This window comes from Leucoraja erinacea, chromosome 13 (genome assembly GCF_028641065.1).
Source record: "Leucoraja erinacea ecotype New England chromosome 13, Leri_hhj_1, whole genome shotgun sequence".
Taxonomy (NCBI): domain Eukaryota; kingdom Metazoa; phylum Chordata; class Chondrichthyes; order Rajiformes; family Rajidae; genus Leucoraja; species Leucoraja erinaceus.
The window spans coordinates 35,551,558-35,575,928 of record NC_073389.1 but is presented as its reverse complement, the minus strand read 5'-3'; the positions used below and the strand labels follow the sequence as shown (position 1 = coordinate 35,575,928).

Here is a 24,371-nt window from a genome sequence, read left to right as displayed (position 1 = left end):
GCACCAGACTCGGCAGCAGAGAGAATTAGCATTTACGAAATACAGTATACTGTATTGATGAGGAACTAAAGTTGTTTACAGAGTGCAAAAGGAGTGAATTGTTCAATAATTATTTCTACCTTGCTTTCGGAATATCAGGAATTAGACTTTCAAATTCATAATTTCCTGAAATGGCCAGGTAATCTGCATGCACTCTCTACCATTTTTCCCTTTTGAAACAATCTATATTTGAGTGTGTAAATACAAATTGGAGTTTTCAGCTGAAGCTCATTGTAGTTTCCAAATCAGCAAATGGATTAATAATTCATTAGGGTTTATACAAAAGGACTGAAGCAGTGGGCAGGGCGGCCCAGAAGCTTCAAAGGTTGCAATTAGCCTGAACATACATAGATTTACATAATTGGATCTTAAAAAGCGATTTTTATCAATATCTTATTAGCAATTCCAAAAGGTTGCAGTCATTGGCTACAATCTTCCCCAGTGAATATTGGATGTTGAAACCAGTTCATTTTCATCTGAAAGCTGAACACCAAACTCTCTGTTCTTGCCCTCTTTACTGAAAGACCTTTTTTAGAACTGAGTGTCCTTACTTATAAGGATCTTGACCCGAAACGTCGCCTATTCCTTCGCTCCATAGATACTGCCTCACCCACTGAGTTTCTCCAGCATTTTTGTTTACCGTCCTTACTTATAAAAATTGATTCTCAATAAGAAATAAAATTATTTTTTATTTTCCCTAGATATTCTGTTCAATTTTGTCCCTTCTGGAACTTCTTTTTAACAAGTTAAATAAATGAGCACGAATGGGCTGTTGCTGCATATAAGGTTAGTACTGCAGACAACAAAACTCTTAACGACATTAGTTTTTAACGTGCTGTTAACTTAGATGGAAGCTGTGTTTGTGTATTTATTTTAAATGGATGGAACTTGGAAACAGTGAAACATGTGGCATCCAATTAGATGCGTTATGGAATGCCTTAGGGTGAAGTATGTTCTTGTTACCACAGATCATAGAATTGCGAATATTTAAGAACATTAAAAGCTTCTTACAGGATCATTATGAGAACACACCCGAGGGCTCCAGATGTAGCTATTGTTTTGTATTAGAAATTGTATGTGCAGCTTACATGGTCAAGCCAACTTTGTTGAAAGTGGAATGATGGAAAGATGGAGTGAGTTAATTATAAATGTCAACATTGTCGAGCCTTGGTCATCTCATTCAATTTTGGTTCGAAGTGAAAATGGCCCTGAAAATCGATTCTGGAAACAACTTTATCACGAATCATTTTACTAAATAAGATTTATTGCCAGTACCCTTCTCTAGCCTCTGTGCATTTGCAACACATCTGCATGGAGGCTGTTAGGCACATGTGATATTGTCAAATGTTCCTCCACACCTGATTGATGGCACCAGTGTGAAATTCCACCACACCATTGACCCTTGCCAGTGGTGCAGGCCACAAACACTGCAAGCTGAAATCAATCAGTGGATTGAGTCCAGCTACAACATCGGTTGAAAAACCCGAACCTGACAGGCAAGTCTGCTCAAGGTAGCTTCCTTCATTATCTGTTTAGGTTTAAGTAATCACCACCCTACCCATCCCCCACTGATAATGCTCCCTTCTGAGCATTTTTCTCATGAGTTTCTGCCTCTCCCTGCCCACCCACTTGAATTCCTCCCCACCCCAGGCACCTCTTCCTCTTCTCTTAGCCTCACTGATCCTCTCCACCGAACCATCTCTAATGCATTCCCAACTTCTGCAATCCCTTGCGACTCAAGTACCATCTTAAGGTTAACCCTACAGTGGCACAGCGGTAGTGCTGCTGCCTCACAGTGTTATCCTAACCTGGGGTGCTGTGGAGTTGCACGTTCTCCCTGCAACTGCATGGGCTCCCATATGGGTGCTCCGGCTTCCTCCCACATCCCAAAGATGTGCGGGTATGTATGTTAAATGGTTTCAGTTAATTGCCCCTAGTGGGTAATGTGAATAGGTAACCAATGGTCAACCAATCTTACGATATGCGGAGGAATTTCAAAGCACTTTTGGTGAATCAGTATAAAGTAGTTATGTATATCCGACTCTTAATCAACGAACATATCTTAAACAGTTTTGCCTATTTTGGTTTTGGAGCCTTGCTGTGTATAGACCAGCTGCAACATTTCCTCTGTTACATCAATGCCTTTGTTTTAAAAATACTCCCTTAGTTATAAAACATCTTGAGACATTCCAAATGCTTGAAAGGCAGAAGACAAATGGAATAGTATTTTCTTTCTACCCTTTGTTAACCACTAAAATTATTGGTTGAGCATCACTGCCTTTTTTGCTTGCCTTCAGAAAGGTCATGTTTATTTAATTGCATTTCTGCATTGGTTCTCTGTTGTAATCAGGGAAATAATTGAAGTGTTAGGAGATGGGCACCAATCCATTCCTGATTACTTTTTATCTTCTGGGAACAAATCTCAAAGACATGTGACATATGAACTTATGGATAATTCTGCATTGCAGTCATCTAATTTTTCATATACAAAGCATTTCTTTGCTGACTAGCCAAATTGTTAAATGTAATTATTTCATCAATTCATTTAAATTTTCAAATTAAATATTTTCCCGTGATTAGTAGTTTTCGGGGAATTGTATTTGAAGTCATAATAATTGCCTTTGTTAAGTGAAATAGATGAACACCATTTTTGATTTGGAGCTTTTAGTAAAAAATCTAAGTAAAATGTACTCAAAATGGAAATACTTACCAGGCACAGGAGAAGGTAAACAAGTGAGGTGAATTGCACAGCTCTTTAAAATAATACAGCTGGTGCAGTAATGATGGACCAAATTACCTCTTTTTTTGACCTTCTATGATTAAACATTTAAAATATATTACCAACTATTTTGTACTGTTAAAAATCAACACATGCAGTATTTCCTGGATTTGTGTATTTTAACCACTTGTGTGGTGCAATGATTAATTGATTAAAATCATTTAAATACTTTTCTGAGGTTCATTTGCTAAATGCTATTCACCATGTCGATATAGTGGTGAAGTCAGCTTTGATGCATTAGTAAACCCATCTTATAACAGACCATGGTGGGGGGGATGATGTCTGTAATTGCCGAATGTCCACTATAACCGTATAAGGTATTAAAATTGTATGTACTAAAAATTAGCAAGTGCTGTCCCCAATGTGAGTTGCAATAACAGTTGCCTCAACCGGACGGTGCATCAGCTGGTGAAGAAAGGCTTGCTGGTGCACCTTGCGAGCTGTGCTGGTGTCAGCAACATCAGTAGGTCTGTGTACTATAACCAAAATCCATTGTAAGGAGGGTTCATTATACTCTCTCCACTGAGCAGATAATTGTAACAGGATCAAACTATGTTTCATAATTTCTCTGATACGGCATTGACATCCAGCAGGGCACACAACAATAATGATGCTTCCCACCACCACTCCAAAATGCATCTGGCCAATTCTATTGCTCCACCCTCACCCTAGCTCAGGCCAATGACATGGCCATCTAATTAAGCTTTCACTGTGGAAACAGACCAGAGCACAACATGCTGGATGTAATTAGTGGAAGAAATTAGAACATTGGATCTGAAGAGAAAATTATGAATTAGGGTCTGCAATGAGAGATGGGTTTGCTAAATTTAAACGGAACCTGCTAGTTCTATTGAGTCCCCTGTGTGGTGCTGTGTTTAGATCTGTCTGAGTTTAGTCATCAGTAAGGGAAAGCTATCATCACTATCTTTATCTGTGGTAGAGTGCCTATCCCTCAGGGGTGTAAAGCCCGATGCTGGTTTCTCATGTCCTTGAGAGATAATCATCACATTGAAGTTGCAATGTCCACAAACTTACACGCCACATTATGAAAAAAAAGATTCATCAAAAGCAGATAGTGATAAAAAAATTGCTATAATCTTGGGATCTCTGGGTTACTGAGGCCATTTGTACAATCCCAGGATTGGATCTGTTCTGCCTGGAACAGGTAACTCTTAGCAGCATGCATATCCAACCTAAATCATTTTGTTCTACTAAACAACAACATCTCTACTCAAATAACAAGCAATACGAATCTATCACAATCTATGTGTTACTTGTCTAATGCTAATGTGGTTTGCATTAAATACATCATTGGTGTTCCTAATGAGATTAATTTGGAAGCAATCCATTTAGATAACAGATCAAAGTTTTGTGCATCTATATTTTTTTAATCCAATCTTCTTTTCATTTGTGGTTGTGAATTTCAGGACTTGTGAAAGAGGGTGGAAAAACCTGTAACGTGAAGTAACCATCACAAATATTAAAAATGCGTGTGCGTTGAAACAAGTTCTCATTATATAAATAAAGGAAACGCCAAATTATCTGTGTTTAAGAGGGAACTGCAGATGCTGGAGAATCGAAGGTTACACAAAAAAGCTGGAGAAACTCAGCGGGTGCAGCAGCATCTATGGAGTGAAGGAAATAGGCAACGTTTCGGGCCAAAACCCTTCTTCAGTCTGAAGAAGGGTTTCGGCCCGAAACGTTGCCTATTTCCTTCGCTCCAAATTATCTGTACTGTTTAAACTGCTGGCTAAGAAAACAACTTGATTTTTTATGTTGCCTTTAATATATAGATCAGTCTACAGCATTTTATGAGTGTAAACAGATAAAGAAATTTACATTGGGCTACATAAAGAAATATTGGGACAAGTGTCCAAAATATTGACCTAAGTAATAATGTTAAAGGAGAGATGTTGGGGCATTTGTTAAGGTAATTGTAGAGCTTAAGATTTAAACTTCATTATCAGAGATTGGCAAAGGAAACTGGAAATGCACAAGAGCCTAGAATTGGAGGCATGCAGACTCACGGAGCTATAGGAAACTACCAGACTAAGTGGGACCCGTTGGGTCCCATGTTCACACGGGGGGGCTGGTCCAATGCAATATTCCACCTCTCCACTAATTCCAATATTGGTGGCCGGGGGGGACTTTCTGGAGCGCTAGTATGGGTGTTGTGGGCTGAAGGGACAGGTTTCCAGAGGGCTAGTATGGACATTGTGGGTCAAATGGATTCTTGGGGTGGCAGCTCAGTCACTCAAGCCTGATGTGCTGGCAGCTCACTCACGGCTGGTGGGCTGGCTGTTCAAGGAATACGGCTATTCATTGAACTCCATTTCAAGCAGGGTGCAAGGCCGCCAAATTGAAATGCAGTTTCTTACCACTTCAAGCAGGGTGCAAGGCCACCAAATTTGTGCAGTTTCCTACCACGTCAAGCAAGGTGCAAGTTCACCAAATTCAAGTGCAGTTTCATACCACTTCAAGCAGGGTCCAAGTCCACCCAACTCAAGTGCAGTTTCATACCACTTCAAACAGGGTGCAAGGCCACCAAATTCAAGTGCAGTTTAATACCATTTTAAGCAGGGTGCAAGGCCACCAAATTCAAATGCAGTTTCATACCATTTCATGTAGGGTGCAAGGCCACCAAATTCAAATGCAGTTTCATACTAATTCTTGCAGGGTGCAAGGCCACCACATTCAAATGCAGTTTCATACCATTTCAAGCAGGGTGAAACCAACATAAAACCACACAAAACACCACACTTATAATTCAGTAGACATTCAGTGTGTTCAGTTGATTCACAGCTCAGACAGTCATGACCTCTCCCTTCCCCATCTTGCAGAGACTAAGCCACACCCACACTTTGGGGTTTATAATACCTCCCCCCTCCCACCAGAAGGGGCGTGGCCTTCATGGCATGATTGACAGAAGAGAGATTCTCAACATTTTTTAAACACTAATAACACTTTTATTTTTCATTGATGGTAAGAATCCTCTGCACCTGATGAGAGGAGGGGGACTGAGTAAGATGGCCAAAAATCACAGCCATAAGTGGTAGCTTTCTATCTAAAATCAATATACTGTGCAAACAGAAAGTTGACAAGTTTAGACTTTTAATCATTTGCCACTTCAAACCAACCACCACCAACCATTTGCTGTGCTTTATTTCAAACCAACCACCATCAACCATTTGATATGCTTTATTTCAAACCAACCACCACCAACCATTTGCTGTGCTTTAGGTTATTCACAGTGTTAGTGTTATTCACAGCTCTCTTGCTCCCCCATCTTGCAGAGGTTGACTGAGGCACTCAACACTTCTGGGTTTTATAGTCCCTCCGGAGGGGGTGTGGCCTTCAGGAGAGAGAATATCAACATTTTTAAAACACTAATAACTCTTTTATTTTTCATCAATGGGAAACATCCTCTGGTCCTGCACAGCAGTGGGGGACTCTGAGTAAGATGGCCAAAAATCACAGCTGTAAGTGGCAGCTATTTTTTTCTAAAATCAATTTTCAAAACAACAGGAAGCGGTCAAGATCAAACTTTTAGTATATAGATAAATCTCAACCATACAAAACTACAAAAAATCCCAATACTGAACCATCCTACCAACAACTAGAGATCAGTCCTGAACTACTATCTACCTCATTGGAGACCTTTGGACTTTCTTTGATCGGACTTTACTGGCTCAATTTGCACTGAATGTTATTTAAATCATTCCCTTTATCATGTATCTGTACACTGTGGATGGCTCGATTGTAATCATGTATTGTCTTTCTGCTGACTGGTTAACACAAAACAAAAACGTGTCACTGTACCTCGGTGCACGTAGCAATAAACTAAATATTTTTCTTCTATAATTCTGAGGAAGTGCAGCATGGATAACAGGGCCATGAAAGGATTTGAGCAAATGAAGCAGTGTGGGTTAGCTAAAAGAAGGGAGAAACGGTGAACAGAATTTGATGCAGTTTGGAATACTAAAGTTTATAGATGGGACGTCAGTGGAATACTTGAATTGAATTTGTGATAGATTAGTTCCACGTATTGTAGGACTTCCTTCATCATACCAAGAAAAAAGAGGGGAAAAAATCTCTTGAACCTCTGATAGCTTGACCAAAGCATACAAATGTGAACTGTCAGCTGTATGTCTTCGGGCCAGCTGCAAGTAAATTAAAAGTTTTCTTTGTTTATTTATCTGGTTGCAAGGACCTAACTTGTACTGTTCTCAATGTATTTGGAACCAGGTGCATAATAATACATTTCCCTTTGATATATCTAAGCTAAAAAAAGGGTAAATCTGTATGGAAAAATTGAAATTTCACATAGCATTGCAAAGGATTATCCTATTTACTGTGGAATTACCCTGGGATCTTTGATGTGCAGTAATTCAGTTTATATCTGGCAGAATTGGTTGAAATAAAAATAAAATCGAGCATTCTTCAATGCACTCGAACTCCATCAGCTAGACCTCTCCCACAACTCCTTATCAGCTGTGGCTCAGTGGTTGCAAGATCCCCAAAGGCTGGTTGGAAAAGAAAAAGGGAGTTAACCTTAATGCCATGGGCAATATTCTTCCTTCAACTGAAGCTGGAAACAGACCACCTTGTCATAATCTTAATGATGTTTGTGGGACTTACACATTGGTCTGATGCTGTTCAAACAAAAACTGAATTGACCAGGGGTGCCGTGGAATTTACAAAGCGGTGCCGTTTAAATGCCAATCTTTCTTTATGAAAGTGATCTGAAGCTGATGCAATAAAATTTCCTATTCTATGGGTCTGTCAAACTCCATTGCACTTGTACTAAATTGATAAATATTTGGAATTATTTTGTAATCATATTCCCTAATCATAGCATTATTTAAAAAAATAAACTCTAGAAACTATTCTCCATCATGTTGAAATCAGAGCCTCTAAAATCTATTAAACAAAAAGCAATGTCAATTTACCAATGTCAATTTAGATACAGTATATAATAGCTTTCAATGGTGGATCTCTTAAGCAGAATGAAGAAGTGGATTATTTTTTGGCGGAGATATAAACTAATGAAAATGGAGAATGCAACAATATGTAGGAGTTGGAGCCACAAAGTCTGAAGAAGGGACCAAAGCTGTAATGTTATCTGTGAATCTAAAGGAGGATCCCAACCCAAAAAAGTTGTCTGTTCATTTCCTCCACAGACGCTGTCTGGCCCATTGAGTTTCTCCATCACTTGTGTTTTGTTGAATAAGTTGGAGTTGGCAGAAGTAATACAGATGGAAATGAACAATGAGGCCAACCAGTTAATACTTAGCAATTGTTATTAACTTGCACATGAAGGGACATTGATTAATCTAATATTGCTTGTAGCAATTAGGCAGAATATAATTGCATATTTTTAGAATTTTTAAGTACCCCCTGTACTACAAAGATAAATTAGCCAGATCGTAGACAACCTGAAAAAAGCATTGGAAATATTGTTATTAAATAAATGATTATTAGTATGGGAAAATGTGTATAGAGTGCTGGAATGGAAGGAGGTACTTTAAAGACCACAAGTGTCAATTAGTAATCTGGGCTATTTGACTTGGCCCTTAGGCCCTTGACTTAGGGAAAAGAGGCATGAGTTTAAATCTAGAGAATAATGAAATATCCTTCCCCATAAAAAAGTGCATTCATTAAACAGAATCAAAGGGAGCAGAATTAAAGCCATCTTTGTTAACATCTTTTAATTGGTTCCCATCTCCTTAAATTCAAAATGTTCATCTTTTGTAGATTGGTTTATGCATGAAAGCCAATCATAGTAGAATAGCATCACTAATCCCACCCTACTGTATGATTTATACTAACACCCACTTCCTATACCGCTCAGTCTTGGAAGCGGTCACGATGTACTATCAACCAACGACCTGCTGTACAGTTATAATATGGGTACTGATTAAAGATGATCTTGAACTTCAGATTGTGGACTTTGCATATTTACAATTTTGTTCTAAAATCTCTTCATAGTCCTGATTCCATTTATCTCCATAAATTCAGCTTTGAACAGGAAGAGGAAAAGAGCATGTAGATCAATGCAATGAGCGAACAGGATCCAAAATACTGCATTTTTAAAATTGTATAGATAAATTCCCCCCCCCCCCCCCCCCCCCCCTGAAGCCCTGACACAACTCTCCATTCCACCAACTCTGGCCTTTTTCCTTCAACCCTCCACTGGTCACTGAAGCTACAGAATTATGCCCCCCCCCCCCCATGCCTTATTTTATGTTGTTTATGAAGATTTCTATGAATTTAACTTTGTGTTATATTTTGTTTGAGAATGCTCTTGTGAAATGTCATGCAACATTTCACTATATTAAAGGTGCTTTAGAAAAGTAAGTTGTCACTTTTCCTTGCCTCCAATTTTGGCTACCTGCCAATTTCCTTTTACAGCCCTGTGCCAAAGTTTGTTTGACAATGCCCCTGTGAGGTGCTTTGTTCCTTTTGCTCTGTTAAACCTGGTCTATAAAGGCATATTTTAAGATTAAGATGGAGGCAATAAGTCTTGACTTGAAAGACTAATTACCTAGAACAAAGTCATTTTTTTGTCATTCTAAGGTGATGGATGTGCCATCCATAAAACACAACCGGTTGAGGTCAGAATAATATTTGGGGTACTCAGTTCTCATTGTATCCTGGGGAGAAGCATTACTCTCCAGCAAATCTTATTTTTGTCTTGGTTGCAGTGTGTGTTCGGAATCCTCCCTTCTTCCATTTCTAAGCTCTGTTGGTGGAGGTTGAACTAACTCTTCTTTTACATTTCCAACTGCTCTAAGTCCAAACGGCATCTTCACCAGCTGTTGATGACAGCGTATACAACAAAGCAGCCGCCTGTGTGTTATCATTTAGTGGTTGAAGATTAATGTGAAAGCAAAATTCTTTAAAAGCTGCTTAAGATCCTGAAAATAACATTTCAATTCTTAAGAAGAGAATATAGCTTCTTGTGGTGCATAAAGCAGTTATATAATACCTTATAGAATATTTCTATGGCATTAAAATTATTTTTATAGCACATTAAATATTCTTTACAAAGCACAGGATACTTTCAGCACCTGCTATAAAATTTGTCATAAATACAGGACAATAATTTTCATGCGTTTCTTCTTGATTGATTTTGTACTTCTTTTACCACGTCCCTATTAAACAACTCCAGCTGGAAGTCTGCAGCAATCAACTAGGAAAGATCATAGGAATAACCAGGTCTTTTACCATTTGGCAGGCAGCGATTAGTGGCATGTCATAGGGATCAGTAACAACTCAGGAACAGCTTCTTCCCTTCTGTTGTCAGGCTTTAGAAAGGTCCCTCCATTAGCTAGGGTAAAATATTTTTTGGAGAATCTTCAAATTGGTCAGGTATTTTAATGCTATCTTTTCGGTACAGTTTCAGAAAGAGCTGGACAAATCATTCTTGCAGATTTTTGGTTTTATTCATACACATATGGATTCAGATTCTGGTGACCTCGTTAATAGTAATCATTTTTAATAGCTGTAAGCACAATCAACCTTATTAATACTTACACTGCGCAAATAAATATCACGTTATTATACAATAGGTCATTAATGCTTCCTTTTCACTTTAACTCCATCTAGTGCCAGTACCAGGTATTGGCATTGCAGTTACATGGTATCCCTGGGTTCCTGAGAACTGTCGATTTTTACTTGTCAAAAATACCTATTTACTTTAGCTATCCTTATTGTATTGCTCTACGTATACTTGTTCTAATTTAATTTCATGGAATAATCAGCCGATCACCACCCCTAAGTAAACTAGTGGAATATGCACTGTACACAGTCATTAATGAATAACGCAAGAAAACATTTTATCAAAAATGTTTACGAAATGTATGGGAGAATTTGCCTATGGTTAGATTTCTGCAAGTCATCTCATTCATAACTCGGAGAGCCCCTGTTTTGTATTTCAAATTGTTGCGAATTGTTATTCTAAAACTATATTATAAATTATGTCAAAATGTATTTTTCCAATTTTGTATCCAAAGCCCATTCATGGGTATTTATTGAGAAGTTACCCATTGCCAATTAGCTCAAAAGAAAGGAAACAATAATTCATTTAGCACTGTTCATGACCTCAAAACACATCAGTCAATTTGCTTTTGAAGTGTAATTATTTATAATGTAGGAATAAACTGTCAATTTGTGCACAACAAGGACTGAAAATAGACAGTAGATTACCAGATCTTTTACTCTTTCTTTGAAAGTCACTCAATTGAACCAAATTGTCTTTTCTTAACATTCATAGAGTGGGCTGGAAGAAAACTCTGTTATTTTATCACCTTTGATTGGATTCTGCAAAACGTGGAGTGTTTGTGTGACTTGTCAGCTATTGCAGTCCGCCAATACACTGGACCTTTCTGAGCACCCAATTTGCTACACATCCTTGTACCATTTAATTGAATGAAGCATACATTTGGATATAATAAGTAAATGTACATGTCACATGGCTAGCTTCCATTCACTACCATTGCACCATTATGTCTTTGGTGCATTATATGTCCACAACAGTTCTTTATCATGTCTTTGACACAATTTGGCATGGTATCAACCAGATTCTGACAGTTTCCCAGGATTTTTCATCTCGATATCACAGTTGAATTATGGCCTTGATGAGTTTCTCTCTCGTGGTACAGCCCTTTCCTTTCATTTTTCTCCTTTTTTTAAAATGTTTTTTTTTTAGGTTTTTTTTAGAAAAGCCACCTCTCCGTAATACTATTATATAGTAAATACTATATAGTAGAGTAGTATAGTATACTAATAAATAGTATATTTCAAATACTACCATCTGAAGGCCCAATCAATGATTTGCAAACATAAAACTTAATTTTTAAATGTTGTTCCAGCCACATGCAGTAAGATCTGTTTTGTGAGTTTGGTTGCAGTACAAACATGAATGTGCTTCTGACAAACTTTTCATTGTAACAAAGCAGTAGAAACTTGAACCTTCTACTCTTCTTATTTCCCCACCCCCTGCAACTTATTCTCTGTCAGGCACATCCATGACCTCTCTTTGATTCTTACATTGCCTACATTGTCACACCGACAACGGGGACGGATTTCATGTATGGCAGGTAAAGGAAAGCCGTTTACTTTACATATAAACCTGCTTCTTAGGATGCCTTTAATCAAAATTTTACGTTGTGAAAAGGTGACTTAGGATCCATACGAACCAGCAGTATTTTTCCTGCCGATATGGGGTTTAAATTCGCTGCAACCGCAACGTTCCAAACGATCACGTTCCACAAAATCCTACTTGCAAGATGATCAAAATGGCCATTAAGTTACGGGAATTAAACACTAAATTCCTTCCATTTGGCCTATAAATACATGACAATGAGATTTTAAAATCATGTTATATTGTGAATTCTTGTGTGAATGTTATTTGGACACTTAGGCTATTTAAAAATGTTAACCTTTTCTTAAGAAATTGATAGATGTTTAGGTCTAGTAATTAAATTTTGTAATTAGCTACAATTAGGTAACTAACTAATTATATAGTTTAATTTCAGGTCATCCAAGTAAGATTGTTTCATATTTGTTTCAGAATGCTTCAATCGATAATAACTGAAAATTTCATTCAGTTCTCTTAATTTTTAAGAACGTTATGGGCTTTTGACTGTCCTTGATCACAGCTTTTGAGTTAAGTCAATGGAAAAGCAATAGGGAACAATATGCTAATTTCCGAGTATGAAAATGGCCATAACTTTTTTAATACTGAAGATATGAAAGTGAACTAGGTGTCAAATTAAACTTCTTTTTATGCTTTATCTGATGGGATAAATGGCAGACTTGATTTTTTAAATCTCAAAATATTGTAACATTGCTAATTATTGTACTCTCAATTGTTCCCGCGTTCCTTTAAGGACATATATTACCGTCTCCTCGGAGGGATGTCACTCGATGCCTGCACGGACGGCTCTTTGGAGCTCTACTCCTAATAAGGAAACTAGCTGTTGAAGTAACAGTGGAGCCGAACGAAGTGTTTTGGAAGACCAGGGGGTGCGATTTGGGGGGGGGGGATAAATTGACGTTTTCGCCGCGCTTCAGTTTGCAAATTTCACAAAGCTTGGGAGGGCCAAGTCATCATCATCATCATCATCATCAGAGAGAGTAGTCAGGGCAAGGGTCCAGAGTTGCGAACACGAGCGGGGGAGCAGTATCGTGCAGTGAGATACGACGACCAGAGTAAACCGAGGAGCGGAGGGAGAGGCAGAGACTTGCATCCATTGGGAAAGACCGCCAGGGAGTTTGATAGGCAACGGGGGCGCGCGCTGGCCCGGGAGGGGAGGCGCGCTCCTGCCCGGCCGCCGCCCCCACAACCAACTCCGGACTTGCACGGGAGAGGGGAGCCTCGCCTGCCGCCCGCAAAAGCTGTCTTGCCCCCCCAAGTTTTTGAATCGCAGTGTGAGACAGCGGAAGTTTCTCTCTCTTTCCCACCCCAATTCCTCCCGTGCCGCCTCGGAGAGCGAGGAAGCCCGATGCTCTGACTGCCCGCTGAAGCGTTATATGTTTACCCGGAGCAACCTATGGGACGTGGAGCACAGTCGCGAGTAGAATCCGATGGCTAATTTTGACGTGGAGACGCTGCCTCTCCTCTCTTAAAGGGACGTCTTACCTTCAGTTGTGTTGGATGCCGCTTTTCGTGCAAATGGGATTAAAAGAACGGAGCTAAAAGGCAGAAACTTGGATCGCTGGCATACATTTGGTGGGAATTGTTTTGTTACTTTTAAAATTGCGTTCATTATCCAGTTTGACGGAATTACTTTTGATAAGTAATTACTTTTGATAAGCACGAAAAGTTGGAGTAACTCAGTGGGTCAGGCAGCATCTCTGGAGAAAAAGAAAAGGCGACGTTTCGGTTTTGACCTTTATTCATTTAGTTCTTAATTCATGTTCTCCAGAGATGCTGCCCGACCCGCTGAGTTACTCCAGCTTTTTGTGTCTACGGTGTAAACCAGCATTGCAATTCCTTCCCAAGCATTACTTTTGGACAGGTACAGGGTGTTGCGGTTAGCTCGTGGCTAATTAACCTACTAAAAAGTGTCTGTATAATCATCTTTCTTTGCATTCACATGTTTCGTTTTCTCCTTTAGTGTTTATACGCCTATAATTTTGAGGTAAGGTATTTATTTTTTATTTATGGTATTTATGGATGGTGTGGTATACTGTGTATTTTTGTGTTTATCATGTACCTTCAAAAATGACCAGCTTCAACTTCCCTGGCACATCCCCGGACTGTCATATCCCTTCTCTTAGTTGCGACGTTGTAAATGTAAGTTTGAACTTTAAATGGGAAATGTCTGTTTTATCAGTGGGTGATTGGCGGTGGTTCCTAGCCCAATAAAACGACGTGTCAACTTATGTGAAGTAATGTTTACCCCTATGTTACCATGACAGTGCCTTTGCAGATGTTTCATTCCGATTCTCTATCCAGAGAAGTGAGGAATTACTTGATGGGGGACCTAAACATACCCGTTGCTGCTAATCGCTGTTGCAACCACAAGTTGCGTTATCGGTGTGAAACATGGGTGGAATTAGCCTTTAAAATAGAATTGAATAGATATTTGAAAAGGGAATATATGGTGGAAGGAAGAACAGTCACAATATGAATGGCTTCCTGTGCTTAATTACGTGCTTCTGGCCCTTTTGCACTACAAAATATTGGGACACTGAATATCAACAAGATTTCCTTAATAGCCACATAATGGTCTGTGAACAATGATGCAGTTGAGCATGATAAAAATGTGTTGTATTGGAATAACATCCAATTGTAATCTTGCAACATCAAGTCCCAAGTGTGCTGGATTTTTGGTGCTCTACTGTACTGCTAATTAAACTTGCAGAGTGTTGCATAGTTGTGTGGAACAAACTATGTATATCGTATGTTCCAGTTTAAAAAGTTCTCTTTTCTAAGAATTGAGAAGCTATTTCATGCAACCACTGGAAATAATCTATTTTGCACAGTTTAAGTTCTCTTTCTTTCTCTAACCCTCTTCTTTACACCATACGACGATGTTAACTCTATCGGGGATCCCTGTGCATTGGGATCTTGTCAATTGGGATAGTGAGAGTTGGTAAATTGTTGGATTTCGGTGAAGTTGCAGGGGAAACCTAATTCTATCCTTTACTATTAACGTCAGGAGTGGCAAGCCTCAGACGTTTTATTGTTATATGGCCCGAAACAGAACAATGATATTCTTACTTGCAGCAGCACAATAGATATGTAAACATTGTACTCTGCAAAACCCATAATAAACAACAACAAAAAGTTAAGTATATCTGGGAAACAAGTTGAAATGCTGAGGCTAAATCTATTGCTACATTTGTTCATTTGGGTGTGATCTACACACTTGGCACAGATTAGGTATTAGATTTGGATCTTGCCAGTATCTATGGTAAGCAAATGTGGTGATGGGGAATCAAAACATTGTGCGATTGCTAATAGTTTTGTTCAGTAACTTGTGCAGGGAACACTCAGTGAGACCCATTCAGAGGGAAGTGGCTTATGTCCATCTCTTCAAACTTGTGTGATATTTTTCTTGGGTTATAGATATATGTTGCAATATTGCCAACTTGATACACAAACCCAACATTTCTGATGTTTTATAAGTCATTGTGGTCATGTGGTGGAATCGTAATTAGACATTAAGGTAATCATTGATCAATAATTACACAATGATTAGAGTCATCTTTAATTACATCTAAAGGTGGTCAACCACTTACAATCCACTTGGCCGAAACAATGAGTTGAAACACGCCAACACATTTCCCAATTTCATAAGGTTCAGAGATGCCAATGAAATGATGGATCACCTTAGAAACTATCATTACTCCCCATGGAAGCCTGTTGTGTTACATATGTGAAAACATGACACATTCTTGATGCAATGTTTAGTTTTCTGATTGAGCCAGATTAGTGTTATTTTTTGGTAGGTCAAAAATGTGAATACTGGAAATTTAAGATAAAAACACAAAGTACAGGAAATAATCAGCAGATCGGACTACATCTGTGGGAAGAGAAATAGAGTCAATGTTTCATAGAAACATAGAAACATAGAAATTAGGTGCAGGAGTAGGCCATTCGGCCCTTCGAGCCTGCACCGCCATTCAATATGATCATGGCTGATCATCCAACTCAGTATCCCGTACCTGCCTTCTCTCCATACCCTCTGATCCCCTTAACCACAAGGGCCACATCTAACTCCCTCTTAAATATAGCCAATGAACTGGCCTCGACTACCCTCTGTGGCAGAGAGTTCCAGAGATTCACCACTCTCTGTGTGAAAAAAGTTCTTCTCATCTCGGTTTTAAAGGATTTCCCCCTTATCCTTAAGCTGTGACCCCTTGTCCTGGACTTCCCCAACATCGGGAGCAACCTTCCTGCATCTAGCCTGTCCAACCCCTTAAGAATTTTGTAAGTTTCTATAAGATCCCCTCTCAATCTCCTAAATTCTAGAGAGTATAAACCAAGTCTATCCAGTCTTTCTTCATAAGACAGTCCTGACATCCCAGGAATCAGTCTGGTGAATCTTCACTGCCTCTATGGCAATAATGTCCTTCCTCCTTGGAGAAAAACTGCAATACTCCAGGTGTGGTCTCACCAAGATGCACAACTGCAGTAGAACTCTCCCTGTTCTATACTCAAATCCTTTTGCTAGAATAGCAAGTTACAAAAATTTTGAGATTTAAAAAAATCAAGTCTGCAATTTATCCCATCAGATAAAGCATAACAATAAGTTTAATTTGACACCTAATTTCTTCATATCTAATAAAAAAGTTATGGCCATTTTCATACTCGGAAATTAGCATCTTGTTCCCTATTGATTTTCTATGGACATAACCAAAAAGCTGTGATCAGTCAAAAGCCCATAACCTTCTTAAAAATTAAGAGAACTGAATGAAATTTTCAGTTATCATAGTGACCATTCTGAAACAAATATAAAATAATCTACTGGAGGACTTAAAGCCTCTAGTTAGGCACAATGTAGCTAATTTCAAACTTCAATTACTAGATCCATCTATCCTCTTAATAAAGATTAACATTTTTAAATAGCCTAAGTGTCCAAATAATAGACAAATAATTCACAATAAAAAACATGATTTTTAAAATTTACATCAATTTATAGGCCAAATGGAAGGAATTTAGTGTTCAATTGCGTAAATTAAAGTCAATTTAAATCAGCTTTCTAGTGGGTTCACGCGCTGGTTTAGAACGTTCACATTGCACTGGATTTGTGCCCTCAAACCAGAAAAATACTGCGGGATATAAGAGCCCTGTCGCTATACACTTTATATTGCCCCTTTTAATGTAAAAATAAGGTACATACCTTTAATTGTTTACTTTATAAAGCCCTGGGGCTGCGAGAGGTTGCGGGTTGAGAGAGTGATTTTTAAACTACTATAACTATTATACAAGGCCATAAAAACTAATAATACCTTTTGCGACGGGGTCTTTCAGCTATTTTCCGTTAATGATTTACTAGGCTGAACATTTTCGATTGCAACAGCCTAGTAAAAATCGAGTTTTAAACCCGCCCCCTCTAAACAGTGCCAGAATCGCGCACACGGGGTGGGGCAGATACTCAGACACGATTCAGGTAGGTTTTGTAACATACCTACTATGAAAACTAACATACCATTCGCTTCAGATCAAAGTGTCCAGCATTTTCTTCTTATTAGTGTTATTTGTTCTTGCCTTTGAACGATTCATCTAAAATATTAATTTGGCATCCCTTCTCTCAGCAGGCCAGCTGCCCTGCCAGCAGCGTGTTAGTTTTTTCTACTTTTTTTGTTTTTTTAGTGTGTCTCAATGTGTGTTTTTAATGTTTCTCTGTGTGCCCTGTGTGGGGGGGGTAAGGAGGAAACTGCGTTGGTCACCTCCTCTACGGAGAGGCAACTTTTTCCATGTTGCCTCCCTCGTTGCCTAACATAGAGGATCGGTGTGGCCTTTTACAGAGATGCGCCCGGGGCTTCAGCAGCTGGCGCAGCGAGGACTCTTTTGTCGCGGAGCAGGTGAGCCCTCGTGGGGGGTCGTCGGAGGGGAGCACTCCATTCGCTGGCCCGCGGCAGCCTGAAGCCGCGGACTGCAGAGCTCCAGCTGACGCAGCGTCCGGAGCCTGGGATCCCTCGTTGGGGACCTCGGAGGAGAAGAGCTCCGACCGCCGGCCCACGGCCTACTTCTAACCGCGGGCGCGGCGGGACTTACCATCTGGAGCGGGATCCCTCACCAGGGATCCCTGGAGAGGAGCTCCGACCACCGGCCCGCGGTCTACATCATCCAGAGGTCATGGACTGTGGTGCTTCTGGCTGGCACGATGTCCGGAGCCTGGGACTGCCGGCCCTGCGGTCTGCCGTGCTTCTGGCTGCGGTGCGGCGGGGACTTTAGATCTTCGACTGCCGGCCTGCGGCCTACACCATCTTGAAGCTGTGATCTCCGGTGGGGAGGCACCGATTCAGGACTTACCTGGACTTACCTTGTCTGCACATCTGGACGCCAGCAGCGGCGACTGCGGAGGTTTGTGGTCCCAACCACGGGGGAAAATAGAGGGCTGACCAAATTTTGTGCCTTCCACCACAGTGATGAATGCTGTGGTGGATGTTTGTGTTAAATTTTTATTGTGTATTGTGTGTTCTTTTTTTTTTATTATACCGCTGCTGGCAAATGAATTTCACTGCACTTTATGTGCACATGACGAATAAAACTGACTTGACTTTTCATCTGTCAGCACATTGACGATACAGGGAATAATTCAAGGATCCAATTTCAACAAATCGCTATAGATATTAGAATTTTAAATTATTTTATCTGCTATTTATTACAAAGAAACTCTTGTAATCTTGCTAGTGTTTACATAAATCATTCTTAATCAATTTATTAAAATGTCTTTTGACATGCACCTCCTATTTGTAAAATTCTATAAACTGAGGAAGACCAAAATTAAATGAAAGTGGTAATCCAGATTGTTAAGATACTTTTATAAATAAAATAAAATAACTTTTACAAGAGGCAGCTTGGTAATGCATTGCATTGTCGGAGGGATTTGTACCCTGATCGTTGACTTTGGGACCCAATTTCAATGAGCTCAATTTGTTCTGATTAAGGTTTTTCAGATGGTAACAAAGATCTTACAAAAAATAAAATTTGTCCCTGTGGCAACTCAAACAAGGACATGGCAGACCAATTGAATAACTACTTTGGTTCTGTCTTCACTAAGGAAGACATAAATAATCTGCCGGAAATAGCAGGGGACCGGGGGTCAGATGAGATGGAGGAACTGAGTGAAATCCAGGTTAAGTCAGGAAGTGGTGATAGGTAAATTGAATGGATTAAGGCCGGTAAATCCCAGGGCCACATAGGTTGCATCCCAGAGTACTTAAGGAAGTAGCCCCAGAAATAGTGGATGCATTAGTGATAATTTTTCAAAACTCTTTAGATTCTGGAGTAGTTCCTGAGGATTGGAGGGTAGCTAATGTAATCCCACATTTTAAAAAGAGAGGGAGAGAAAACGGGGAATTACAGACCAGTTAGTCTAACCGGTAGTGGGGAAAATGCTAGAATCAGTTATTAAAGATGGGATAGAAGCACATTTGGAAAGTGGTGAAATCATTGGACAAAAGTCAGCATGGATTTATGAAAGGTAAATCATGTCTGACGAATCTTATAGAATTTTTCGAGGATGTAACTAGTAGAGTGGGTAAGGGAGAACCAGTGGATGTATTATATCTGGACTTTCAGAAGGCTTTCGACAAGGTCCCACATAAGAGATTAATATGCAAACATAAAGCACACGATATTGGGGGTTCAGTATTGATGTGGATAGAGAACTGGCTGGCAGACAGGAAGCAAAGAGTAGGAGTAAACGGGTCCTTTTCAGAATGGCAGGCAGTGACTAGTGGGGTACCACAAGGCTCAGTGCCGGGACCCCAGCTATTTACAATATATATTAATGATTTGGATGAGGGAATTGAATGCAACATCTCCAAGTTTGCGGATGACACGAAGCTGGGGGGCAGTGTTAGCTGTGAGGAGGATGCTAGGAGGCTGCAAGTTGACTTGGATAGTTTGCGTGAGTGGGCAAATGCATGGCAGATGCAGTATAATGTGGATAAATGTGAGGTTATCCACTTTGGTGGCAAGAACAGGAAAGTAGACTATTATCTGAATGGTGGCCGATTAGGAAAAGGGGAGATGCAACGAGATCTGGTGAAAAAATATTTCCTCATCTCTGTTCTAAGTGGCCTACCACTTCTTCTTAGACTGTGGCCTCTGGTTCTGGACTCTGCCAACATCGGGAACACGTTTCCTGCCTCTAGCGTGTCCTATCCCTTAATAATCTTATATGTTTCAATAAGATCCCCTCACACCCTTCTAAATTGCCATAGAGGGAGTACAGAGAATGTTCACCAGACTGATTCCTGGGATGGCAGGAATTTCATATGAAGAAAGACTGGATAGACTCGGCTTGTACTCGCTAGAATTTAGAAGATTGAGGGGGGATCTTATAGAAACGTACAAAATTCTTAAGGGGTTGGACAGGTTAGATGCAGGAAGATTGTTCCTGATGTTGGGGAAGTCCAGAACACGGGGTCACAGTTTAAGGATAAGGGGGGAAGTATTTTAGGACCAAGATGAGAAAAACATTTTTCACACAGAGAGTGGTGAATCTCTGGAATTCTCTGCCACAGAAGGTAGTTGAGGCCAGTTCATTGGCTATATTTAAAAGGGAGTTAGATGTGGCCCTTGTGGCTAAAGGGATCAGGGGGTATGGAGAGAAGGCAGGTACAGGGTACTGAGTTGGATGATCAGCCATGATCATATTGAATGGCGGTGCAGGCTCGAAGGGCCGAATGGCCTACTCCTGCACCTATTTTCTATGTTTCTAATGCTAATGGATGTGACTGCAGAAGTGAACTTAATGCACTTGAGTTAGACTAGACTGGCTGGCTAATTTGGAGCAGCTGCAGGATTGGTTAAAAATGGGTCCTGAATGAACAAATAAGCAATGCACAGATATCCAAAAAAATATCTTGATTTTAAATGCTCTTAAGGAAACTTTGTTTTGTTTTTCTGTGGATGCATCCTGGCATTGCTGTATGTTAGTTGCTGTTCTTGAAAATGGCACACAAGTACTTGAAATATCTCCTTGAATGTACTACATCATGGTATGAGAGATGATATCTGCTTTCTGATTTTCTGAAGCTCTTTTTCCATTCCAAATGCCACGCAGCAGCAACTGCAATATTCAGCTTGGGTGGACAAATTTAATCTTAACCATTATATTAGAGTTAAAGCATTGTGATAATCTTAACTGTTTTTATTAGCACCCAAGCTTTCATCCATACGCATCTATCCTCCTTGTCTGGTTCATAAACTCCTTGTATAAAACACCTTTGTCTGTGTTCCAACCCACGCTCTGTCATTTTCACCAGCGCTCTTCTTCTGTTCTTGAATTCTAGAGCTGATCCTCAAATCCCTCTGTTGTCCCACTTGAGTTTGGTTGCGGTGTCCCATAATCTCTGAATTTTATGTTTTTTCTTCATTCCATTTTTATTGCTCTCCTGATCAGCTATCATGTCAGGAACTTTAAAACTTTTTTTGTGGTGCCAACTACATGTCATTCATCCTGACTGCCTGTACTGGGCAGATGACATAATTTGCCATTTTCACTATCGTCATTCAAGTATGAACCATTTATAGTGCATCAAGCTGCACCAATTCAAAGTTACACTTGAAAACAAAGGTGTTTACTGCGGTCTATTTGTTGCATTCTCCTGTTGGACCAAAATTAATACCCTGGGAAAGTGTTAAACCTGACTGTGGTCTCCACATTCTGACAATGTCATAATTCTTAAACTGCTTGCGAAATTGATAGAGATTTTGGAATGCTTCAAATAGCTAATGTATTGTATGTAAATAGATTTAGCACAACCCCGTTTGCTATACAGAGTAGAGTAAAGCTTTCTTTCTTAATTGTAGGAAGCTTTCTCAAGTTCAGTCTATTTGACCAATTTTTTTATTTGCCCTCCTCACTGTTCATTGACCCAAAGCCATTGATCTAAATGGTTCTTAAATTATTTTTCTACTGAAACAAAACAGTTTCCATTCTTATGGTATTCTCTGTGACCTCAGGATGTCTCAGACAATTGCATACATTTGCATCTTCAACTCCCAGCTCCTGCAAAGCATTCTGACCTTTTTTGAAAACAAAATATAGTCACTGTCTGCACTGCTGCCTGCATAACAGCACGTTCCACACACCAGGAAACAGCACTGTAGTAATGACCACATCATCATGTTTGTCCCTGTTTTGACCTTGTAGCTTCCTGCAAACCTGATTAGGTAGCGATGGAGCAATATTCAAGACCCGAGCACAAATATAGAGTCTTCGTCCAACTGTAGCTGTGTCCTTCATGGGTGTTTATTTCACTGTTTGGTAGCTTTCATGGTCAATAACAGTCTCAAATGAGACTGGTGGGCATGTATAACCTTGAAGTGGGAACTGATTAGCATAACTACATTCTTTAGTTGGTCTACATTGAGTCCTCCAGTGGCAACTGGCAGCATTGATCTCTTAGAATAGGGGCGGGAAGATAATTTTCTCTGAAATTTTGGGTATTAAAGAATTCTGGAGGTGCATAGTATTGATCATAAGATGAGATGATGATTATGGAAAAGCTTTCTTCTTAGGAACTTGTGATGAATGGTAACTCGGAGAATCGTTAATAGATCATTGCATTAGAGGATTGATTGTCACTTAAGTTGCCTGATAGGACTCATTAAGGAAACTGCATAGTAACTTTGTGGCAAGTACACTGATGTGCATTCCAGACAGTTTATGGGAATAAGGTGGTTGCTGGAGAGGATCCTGGGTGTTAATTAAAGATGCATCACCTTTTGTTTGCTGTTGAAGGTCGAAGAGAAGTTTTGAAATATATTGACAAACTTCATAATCTAGAAATTCTTTGACCTTGTGTGAAATTAGTTATCTGTTGCTTGTGGGACACTTTGTAGGTTCCATGTTAGTTTATTGCCAGGGTGCAATGAAAGAGGAAATTAGTTCACCTCCCTCATAGCTGTGGGGAAGAAGCTGTCGTAAGTCTGGATGTCTGGGCCTTCAAGCTCCTGTATTTTCTTCATGCATCTGTATTTTCTCCCAGAAGATAGAAGAGAAAAGTGAATAGCCAGGGTGGGAGGCATCTTTGAAGATATTTCCAAGCTTCCTGATGCAATGCTCCATGAAGATAGACTGGGTGGAAGGCAGTGATAAGCCTGGAAGCATGGGCTATGTTCACCACTCTCTGCAGGTTCAGGCAGTCAAGAACAGAGCAGTTGCCATACTAGGCTGAGATGCATCCTGCAAAAATAGCTTCTATGGCCTTCTATAGAGAGAATCTTTGTGGTCATGCTAAATTTAGTCGAATGCTTAAGAAAGTAAATGTGCTGATGCTCATTCTAAATTACCGCATCAATGTTAAGGAACCAGGTTGGGTTGCTGGCAATATGGATGCCTATGGACTTGACATTGTCAACCATCTCTTCAGCAGCTCATTTTAAGAGGATGTGGTTGTGTTCGCTACTTCCCCAGCACCCACTGCAACCCCTACCCATCCCCATTCCTCATCCCCACCTGCATCTTTAGGTCAACAACCAACTGTTTTTTATCTTGCTGATGTTAAGAAGCTGGATGTTTTTTCTGCACTATGAAACAAGGCAACCAATTTATTTCACATGCCTTGTTCTGATGATGTTGATTTGGTGGACAACCGTAATATTGGCAAACCTAAAGCTCGAGTTGTCATTGTACTTGTCCACACATTCATGGGTATATAGAGAGTGAAACAGGGGTCTGAGCATACAACCCTGAGGAGCACTACTGTTGAAGGTCAGGGTGGAGGAACCAGGGAAAGTTTACCGGGAAAGTTTACCCTTTAGTACATGGACAGGAGGAATGTATAGAGGCCACAAATTAAAATGTAGCAACACTAAATATTGGAGATGAGAGAGGCAGGAGGGTTGGATGTGATGCTTTTTACAACTACATTGCATTAAAACATAATGCCTATGACCACTTCCCCCCCCGCCCCTCCCCAAACTATGTACAAGAGCGCTCTGGATTTCCATCATCAATAACATCCATTGAAGTCAAGATCTGTTGCTCCACAAACATTGTGTTAATCGGTGTTTGTGTGAAATCTACAGAAGTCTGCAACAGGATCTCCAGGCAAATTTGAATTATGCTAATCAATAAGCAGGACCAAATAAAAACAGGTTTTTAAATTGATTTGTTTTATTGGCAGAGCATCCACTTACCACCTGTTTTCATGCTTGTATGCAAAATTACCACCGGGGCATAGCTGCAAGATATAGTACATCTACAAAGCAGCCTTGCCAGGGCTCTCGCTTAACTTTTTTTCCCACTGTTGCCAGCCGGGCAACCTTGGCAGCTGTTTAGGTTGCCAAATGACAGTTTAGGTGGTCATTTAAGATGGCTTGCATGACCCGTGCGATAATGTGCTCGGACGA

At 39.9% G+C, this 24,371-nt stretch overlaps 1 protein-coding gene across 5 annotated transcripts in view; it reads left to right on the top strand.

Moving 5' to 3' along the window:
- LOC129702860 (rho GTPase-activating protein 6-like) overlaps window positions 1–24,371 on the top strand; it is a 427,624-nt gene that overhangs the window by 283,999 nt on the left and 119,254 nt on the right. The window contains exon 1 of one of the 5 annotated variants that reach the window (XM_055644900.1): window positions 13,059–13,553. The exons of the other annotated variants lie outside the window; for them this stretch is intronic. The gene's annotated coding sequence lies outside the window, so the exon portion shown is untranslated. Of the gene's footprint in view, window positions 1–13,058; window positions 13,554–24,371 lie in introns of those variants that run through there. 5 annotated transcript variants of the gene reach the window in all.